Source organism: Galleria mellonella, unplaced genomic scaffold (genome assembly GCF_026898425.1).
Source record: "Galleria mellonella isolate WM207_F2 unplaced genomic scaffold, CSIRO_AGI_GalMel_v1 utg718, whole genome shotgun sequence".
Taxonomy (NCBI): domain Eukaryota; kingdom Metazoa; phylum Arthropoda; class Insecta; order Lepidoptera; family Pyralidae; genus Galleria; species Galleria mellonella.
The window spans coordinates 309,367-319,076 of record NW_026442143.1 but is presented as its reverse complement, the minus strand read 5'-3'; positions in this window follow the sequence as shown (position 1 = coordinate 319,076).

Below are 9,710 nucleotides of genomic sequence, written 5' to 3'. Positions count from 1 at the left end.
TCGATTTATTACTTTTTTTTTATAATATGTTATCGTTAATGAGCTGTTTTCAACGGACTTATGAATAACTATTCTAAAGATATGGCCACAAATATGATTTAACTTAGTGCTTATCTAAAGATAAAGCGTACCTAATTTATTTCCAAGAAGCTATTAGTGTTGATACCTATTAATAGATATGAAATATATTTGGTACTTAATTTATAATTTAAAAGAACTGTGCATGGCCAAGTAATAGTAATTAGTTAACAACATACTATAACACGACACTATGAACAAGAGACTTTATACAAAAGTCGTTTGCCTCTTTCTCATTCGTGTTTCAACCGTGAAACAGTTGTGGTTGCATGGCTGTGTTTCGGTTTGAAGGGTGAGATATGACAATGAATTTACAGGGTACAGAGGCATAATAGTCCTTAGGAATAATAACGTATTGGGGGTGTCATGGGCGAAACAGTATACTCTGTTATATCCATGGTATTGCTCAGGTCTATAGGCGACGGTCACCACTTTCTATCAGGCGGCCAGTCAGCTTGTTTGCCATTCTAAGTTGTATAAAAAAATATTTTTTTAAATTTAATGTACTAAGTATATCTTAATGTATCCCTTCCATGTATTTTTAAGATGGATGATTATGGAATGATAACCCCATCACGCTATACACTGACGGCTCATCAATGAAAGGTAAATAGGTGAGGATGAACGCAGGTCAGTTAGCCCATCCTGACAAATTTAACAAGTAATACCCACAATAGATTCCAGGGAGAACTGCATGGATGTTGGCCTGATAGAATATATTCCTAGTAATGTATTTGTTACATCTCATTACTACATTACTAACAGTCCTTATTCCCCCGTACTTGTATGGATTTTTTTTGATGGATGAAAATGGGATGGTAATCTCTGCCTGCGCTATCTGTATATGCTGGTGGGGCACGAATAACGGATGATAGAGGGAAGTGGATTATAAGTGACGGGGACTAGCGACCTCATTACTAGTGATATACCCCATCAGGTCGACCTCCACGCAGTTCCCTCTGGAAACGATCTTTAATTCCCGTGGAATTTGTCACGATGACCTAACTAACCTGACACCATCCTTATCTATCATCGCTCACTGGTACCTCGCCAGCATATAGCAATAATGAAGGTGGGGTTACCATTCCATTGTCATCCACAAAAATATTACAGATGATAGGTGAGGATGAAAAGGCAGGTCTGTTGTATCGTGATGAATTCGCTAGGAATTAAGCACGATGGTGTCCAGGGGAGTCACGAGGAGCTCAAGCTGCCAGGGTATATTGCTAGCAATGGGGTTACTAATCCTTATTTGTAACAATGTCTTTCCCTCCTTGTACTTGCATGGTTATTGTTTCAATTTGAACACAGAATATCTTTATCTTTAAAGTATCTTTCAGGATGCATTTGAGCTACTATTACTCTCAACCAATTATTATTAAAATTGACATAATCTTAGTATTAGGATGGATAAATATTTTGATTCTTTAACATATTTCAATTACGCGGACAAAGTCGCAGGTAATACGGAAGGAACTGAAAGTAAAGACTAATAAAGAATACTGTTGTCCGAAATAAAAAATAGGTAATGTTCGATTTTTAAACAAATTTCTGGAACTCACTTACCGAAGATATTTCTCTACTATCTATATATTCATACTATATATTTACTACTAAACATATTTTTAGGAAAAAAAATAGGTGCATGAATATATTTCAAGTGTTCTTGTAGTACAGAAAAGTTGATCAATATATTATATTTATCTACTTTTATATCTAAATTATTAATTATTGTGTATATTTTTGTTATTGTATATTGTATTTTTTTATACTAAATCGCATTCGAGTATCTGCACTTTCTAAAGGTTAGTTGGTAGAGAAAGTCACTAGTATTAATCCCGCCTTTTGTACAACGTTTTATTAGTCAACTTTAAATTAATAAATAATCAACTAACAATGTTAATAATAATCATTATTATACTGTTCAATCACTATCTATGATTCAACTAGTGACATATTTTTCCTGTATCCTTATTTTAATTCGATTAACATAAACTATGATATACCTTCTTGTACACATACTATCGCTACTGTTTAGCATTCAATAGTGATATATAGGATTTTTGAATAACGTTATGTTAGCCCCTTAAAAAGCTTAAATTTCAATTCAGTATTCATAATCCTCATTAATATTATAAATGTGAAAGTGAATTTATTTGCCATTTTTAATACCTTGAAGATTGATCAATCATTATAAAATATGTAGTAATTGATATCAACAAAAACACAAGGTACTTTTATATCAGTTTAGCAATATATTATATTCACTTCACTATTGCAATTGAAATCATTATGCATACTTTTAAAAGGATTTTCTACGAGTAAAACTTTCAAAACACACTAGGATTGAAAAGCAACCAAAAAATTTATAACGTACCCTAATGATTTTTATGTGTTTTCACCCTAAAGATTTTTTACGTTTGCTATCATTACTAACTTATATGGTAGAATATTAAAAAAAATCAATTTCATTAATAGAACATTCTTAAAATATTTTTTTAATGATATCGAATGTAGCCTGTATAAAAGAGCTGGAATAATATTTCCTCCTGGCAATTTGTTTACTTCAAAAAATTATTAAAATATAAATCATATTGCAATAATTGCTACTTGATTGAATATTTCGTAGTAGGCGCACCTTCTTTTTGATTCATTTTGTATGTACTTGTTCTATTAGAAGGTACTCGTATTTCTACGAATAAATAATTGTATCTGTGTTTATTTTAAATTTATTATCTACACATTGAATAAAAGCCACATTATTTTAACAGTTTTTTATAACTTGAAGAATATAATCTCTTTTTCAACCGACTTTCAAAAGAAGGAGTTCTTAATTCCGTTGTATTTTTTTTAAGTTTGTCACCTCAGAACTCCATCATTCATCATCATTCAACATCATCATCATCCATCGTTTTGAATTGTTTTTATCTGAGAAAGTATACTTACAGACTGACTCCTATACTATATAGAATTTTTTATAAAAATTAGTTTAGTTTTAAATCAAAATAACTGGTTTTATCACAATTGAGGTCGATTTTTTTTCCGGCACAATGTTTAATTATCTTATACCTATATCGTTAAATATTTGTATAGCTAGTCATTACGTATGATCAAAACAAAACCACGACGAGACATAGGTAGGTTTTGTAATCAAGTATTGATAAAGCGTTATCATGTCGCTATGTAATTCACATCATTAATTGTAGGATGTTACCCGTCCATAAACAAAAAGAAAAATAACCTATTAGTAATTTCATAGTTTCTTGTGGCTATGGCTTCATCTAATTGAGTTATTGCCGCAATGTTTAATCATGCCTTAAACATTATTAGGTAGGTAGGATACTTACAGATTTTTATCATAGAAATTATATCAAAATCGGTCCAGCTGTTTAGTTTTTAAATTAAAAGAATTGGTTTTGCGACAATTGAAGTCGATTTTTCTATGGAACACAATATTAAATTATTCAGTAATTCTTTTTATAATTAATAGAATTTCTTCCAGTATTAGTTTGTGACATAAAGCGCCCGTTTTACATTGCAGGCAAAATCTTTAATTATTTAATTATTCACGCGCTATTTCCTTTCGATCACTACTTTTTGTGCTAATATTGATAGTGACACTACATAGTTCCATAACTCAGATGCAATGCGCTCTGGTGGTTGTATATTTTTAGGCACATTCAAGTATGCTGACTGTAGTAAAAAGTGACTAGGTGTTCCTTACAGCACTTTTTCGTGTACTCAATATGATGCCTACAGCCACTTTCTACCATCGTACGGCTCGCCATCAACAGGGAGTTCATCCTCATGTCCTACAGCCTCAATGGTCGCGTACTGCGCGGTTACAGAGATGTTTCCTCCCACGAACACTCAGGTTGTGCAATGAGCTCCCTGCCGAGGTTTTCCCAAGAGACTATAGCATGGGGTTCTTCAAAAAGGGGGTAAAGAGGTTTTTTCCGGGTCGGCAACGCACGCGTAATACCTCTGGTATTGCAGGTGTTCATAGGCCATGGTAACCACTTACTGTCTATGGTACTGCTCATGTCTATAGGCGACGGTTACCACTTTCCATCAGGTGGGCCGTATGCTTGTTTTCCACCTCAGTGGTATAAAAAAAAACTCAAATATTATTTAGTATGTAAAAGAAAATAGTTATACTTTTGTTTGTCACTCACGTTACATTTGGTTTATTGTTGTTCGATGAATTATATATATATATATTCTTTATTGCACAAAAACATACAGTAACAACAATAAGTTAATAACAATGTTAGCAAAGGCGAACTTATCTCTAAAAGAGATTTCTTCCAGTCAACCTAACGCAGTGGCATAGGAAGTAGTGAAAATTAAATTCATATGTATCTTTTATTTTACAGATAATCAACTTTCAGATACTCTAAAGTCTAACACCGTAATATAAATAAATCCCTGATTTTTAAAACCCTCGATAATTGTTAGTTGCCTCTAGTCTATAATAAATAGATTTATTTACGAAAAAATGCTATGAGTTCAATCATGAATACACAATTAAAGTAAAATATATACAAACACTGTTTATGGTAAATTTTATGTACTGAAAGGAAATCACACATTTTTCTATGGCAATCGATGATGTGGCAACATAAGTAATTAAAAATGGTATTTTTTATTTTATTTTATTCTTTACTGAATTATATATCCAAAACTTGCTATATATTCACTTAATTTTCTATCAGCAATAATAATATTTCTTTACAATATTTGTCAGAGGATTGATAAGTTACGAGTGAATATTAAATATTGATTTCATTTATATTATTAATATCTAGAATAAAATATCTTAACAATTTACATAAATAGTTTAAAGACACTTAAGCGATATTTTATTGCGTTTCAATATTTTATTTTTTTACTTTTATTTCTCATTGTTTTATAAATTTTATGACTAACATTACTAGTTTTTACCCACGACTTCGTCCACGTAACTGGTGTGTATGGTACCAAGATAAAACATATTCTAGTAGTGTGGCTATTGGTTAAACTACATGGTTTTAAAGGTAAAAAAAAATAGACAAACTTTTAAGATGAATTTGACCGTTTTTTTTATACAACTTAGAATGGGAAACAAGCTGACGGCCCAGCTGATGGAAAGTGGTAACCGTTGCCTATAGACATAAGCAGTACCATGAACATAACAGAGTATATACTGTTTCGCCCTTTGATACCCCCCATGCGTTGCCATTCCAGAGGACTCAGGTGTTATTCCTCTGTACGCTGTAAATTCACGCCATATCCCACCCTTCAAATCGAAACACAGCCATGCAAACACAACTGCTTCACGGTTGAAACATAAATGGGACAGAGGTGCCCAAGGGAACGACTTTTGTACAAAGTCTCCCTCTGGTAAGTCTTTGTAAGTAGTTACAACTGTGTGATATGCCCAAATTGGGAGTAAATGCAAAAATGACTGCGAATAGAGAATAATGGAAGAGAAAAACATATTATGTCGACTCCAAATAATAATTGGGATAAGGGTAGGAAGATGATGATGTAAGTAATTACAAAGTTAATTACTTATTTGCTTTGTGGTTACCTTTTTTTCTTAAAACAAGAAAGGTTCTTGAGTGGCAACTCAGTACGGGCAAACGCAATGTAGGAGTGCAAGATTGTAGGAGTGCTGGAGGGCATTTAAATGCTTTACTCCCTGCAAGTCAGTAGATGCAGGTAGCTCAGGAACGTTCCTTATGGCAGTCTATGGGGGAGGCCTATGTCCAGCAATGGACGGATGGTGGCTGAGGTGATATGGTCATGGAGACTCATAATAACTGTATATCAAATTTCATTCGAATCCGTATGGCCATTGATTAAAATAACTGTAATCGTACCATGAAATTACTATACCACCAGTACAAAATAGTATAGTATTATAAATGATAGTTCAATTTATATAGATAGTACATAGCGTAAGAGATTAGAGTTGACAAAATTAAAAAACCGTGTGGTTCCGGTTTAGAATGTGCCACCTCTTTTTTCCCACGAGTATTCTAAGAGACGACTAAAGGAATTTAATAATCGAAGGATGGGCAGCACCGTTCCTCATAAAACATCACTAAAGCCCAGCTGCGGTTGCCGACACGCCTACCAAACATGGCAACTACTGGCAAAACCTCGTAAGGGGGAGGTCTGCATTCAGTTGGATAGTTAATAACTACTATGATGAAAATAAAGTGCATGATTCATTAAATTAATCACAATACAAAACAGGTAAGTAATTACCCCAGAGATAACTCAAAGATATCTACTAGATATATTGATATATGATCTGAATAGGCATAAAGCGTGGGGCTATTCTTAAACTGTTTTTGATTATACTTACTATACTTAAAAGAATAAGAAAAAAATGCACAATAAGTCGTAATGATGCTTATCATTGCTAATTACTTTAATCTTTATCCATGTACTTATATATGATTTTGTTTTAAAATCATTGAAGACGACCGCCATTATATTTAATACATATATTAATTTATTATATCCACCAACTAAGGGAGCTTGACAGTTTCCTAATTCGCTCCCTTAGAAATCATATAATAACATCTGGATTATTTTGTATCAATACATAATATTGACACATTTGAATGCTTGTTAACATTACAATATCCAGACTCATCTATTTGGATGAAATAAAGCAATTAGTCAATTAAAAAGTGTCCTTGTTCGATGATCGTTGATTCGATGGAGAAATCAAGACTTCGTCGAAAGTAGGTGCATAGATATAATAAAAATATATTTTAAATTATTTTCACTTATATTAAGTGATTTATAGTTTATAACTGTTTCTCGTATCGAGCTGCCCAATTATGTAACAAACTCTCTTGCAACATACAAGAGAGTCCTATGACCTCTTTCAAGAAAAAGTTGATATTACCTTTTTTCTCCCTTAATTCATAATCTTTATTTTATTCTTTCAAATTTAACCGTCATATATACATGCTTTATCACCGTATTGGCTAGAAGAGATCTCTTTATATAGATATATATCTTTATAATCGGTAACAATAATACCTAATCCTATAAAAATATTAATTAATTAACAAATAAGTAATTGGTCTTTTTAATTAACTTGATTAAAAAGAATTAGATATATTTTTTATATTAATTAATTAAGTATATTGATATAATACTCTGATAGTTTAATTATAAAAACATTTTTTATTATTTTGAAAATAGGTATCAGTATAAATAAAAATATTTCTTCTAAACAGTAACTGTAACCTAATCTTTTATTATAGCGTAGCATTATTATACCACAGGTAATATGTACTATACTAGAGGGGAAAGGAATTGTTAGTAATGCGGACTACCAGTCCTATTGCTAGCAATATGTCCTATCAGGTCGACCTTCACGTGGTACCTCCTGAAAACCATTGTGCTGAATTCCTGGTGTATTCATCACGATGGGCTTACTGACCTACCTACCTTTTTATTCTCACCTATCACCCCTCACTGGTGTCCCGCCAGCGTATACCGTTAGCGCAGGCGGGGTTACCATTTCATTATCATCCATTAAAAACAAAATATAATACTATATATTAGTAACCATAAGAACAACTGAAATAAACTAATCTCGCAGTGTCAATATATAACTAAATACTAGCATTAATTACTAAACAAAGTGCATCTTAAATATGTAATGTAAGGCATACTCGTAAAGTGAATATAATTACAAGGTATTTTTTTTTTATATTTAACTTTAACTGCCAAACAAGCTGACAGCCCTTGTATTAGAAAGTGGTAATCGTTGTTTTACGGACATCTCAGAAAAAAGTCCCTCGTTTTTAAATAATATCTAGAAAGGAGAAAAAGATTTATTGCTAACAGGATTTTAAATCTTTAGTTTGTTTAAACATTGTAAAATACTAATTAGAGATACGTGCCATTTATCGTTATACTTATTTCAATACGTAATACATAATCAATCTTATATAATTAATATAAAAAAAAATTACTATAACATAATTTTAATTTTTGGATTAATATTATGGATCAAGATTATAGATAGTAATATATAACCATTGATGATTACAATTATTATCTAAGTATGCCATCATGCTTCAGTTCATTTTACGGTGAATCCCCGAATATTTCTGATAAAATTGCTAGTACTTGTCTCGTTAACATAAATCCAAAATAATAAAAAAAATCATATCAAGTGTTGCCAGTACTGCTACGTCGTCTATCATATTATTTACTCGTTAGCTATTATTTCCCAATCTAAGGTCTATATATATTAAGAAATGCCAAGCCTCGCAATTTAGTTCTTACATTATAAAAAGTTGTGGGATCTCATGAAAAACCAAGTCAGTTATTTTAGTAAGTGTCCGTAAGTAGTAGTATTCAAAACCATATCAATATTCATCGTCATCATCATCATATCAGCCCATAAACATCCACAGCTGGGCATAAGCCTCCCCCTTGGGGGAATTCGCCAGTAGTTGCCACGTTTGGCAATCGCAGTCAGCCTTTATAGACGTTTTAAGAGGAACGCTGCTGTCCATACCTCAGCGTCTTTTTTACGACGCCCACGGGAAAGGAAAGGGTGGCCTATTTTATGCCGGGACCGCACGTCCATTATTATTTTTATTAGTCTTATTTATATCTTTTATTATTAGTCTGATTAAATAAATATTATTTCTGATTAAATAATAATTATTATTATTATTATAAAGGGGGGGGGGGGTTCCAGTAGTTGCTGTGCTTGACAGGCGGGCTAGCAACCACAGTTTGGTTTTTGCTGACGCTCCTCCTCGTATTATTATTTTTATTACATTTCTATTAGATTATTCTATTCCAATTATGGTGCCGTAACATTTATTATCTCCATAGAAAGTAAACTTTAGAATAATTAAAAAAATACTCGAAACTGAAATAAAAACACTTGAAAAGTCATACAATTAATCAAATACTTGTTTGAGTCTTCAGACGCGAACCAGAATTACCAGAGGGAGAGTTTGTACAAAAGTCGATTGCTTGGGTACCTCTGTCCCATTCGTGTTTTATCTGTGAAACTGTTGTATAAAAAAAAATCTTTTTTAACAAATGCCAAAATACTCGAATAGCAAAAAAAAATCCATCTCGACATATCACTAGTATTTTTTTAATAGGTGAAAATGAAATTGTAACCCGGCACGCGCCATCGGAATAAACTAGAGAGCCACCAGTAAGGAATGATAAGTGAGAATGAAAACAGGTCAGTTAGCACATCTTTACGAATCTACTAGAATTAAACACATAATTTCCAGAGGGAACCGCTTGGTGGTTGATCTGATAAGGTATATTGCTAGCAAGAGGGCAGTAAATCTCCATTATTAACAACGCCTTTCTCCCGGCACATCTTTAGTAGGTTATACAAGCCAATGTTACCATTTTTAATTAAATATAATTTAAATTTAATATTTTATAGACGATTATTTAATCAAAGTATTAAGTCGATATAAAATAACGCGCAAAATTTCTAATTTCGTAAACACGCATTAGTACGTGGGAATATTAGCCATATTAAGTGGGTACTGTTTGTTCCGACAGTTTTGCTATTAAATTTACAACAAACAGCTTTCCTTACATTTTGCTGCTAAAGTTTTATAAGGCGCTTC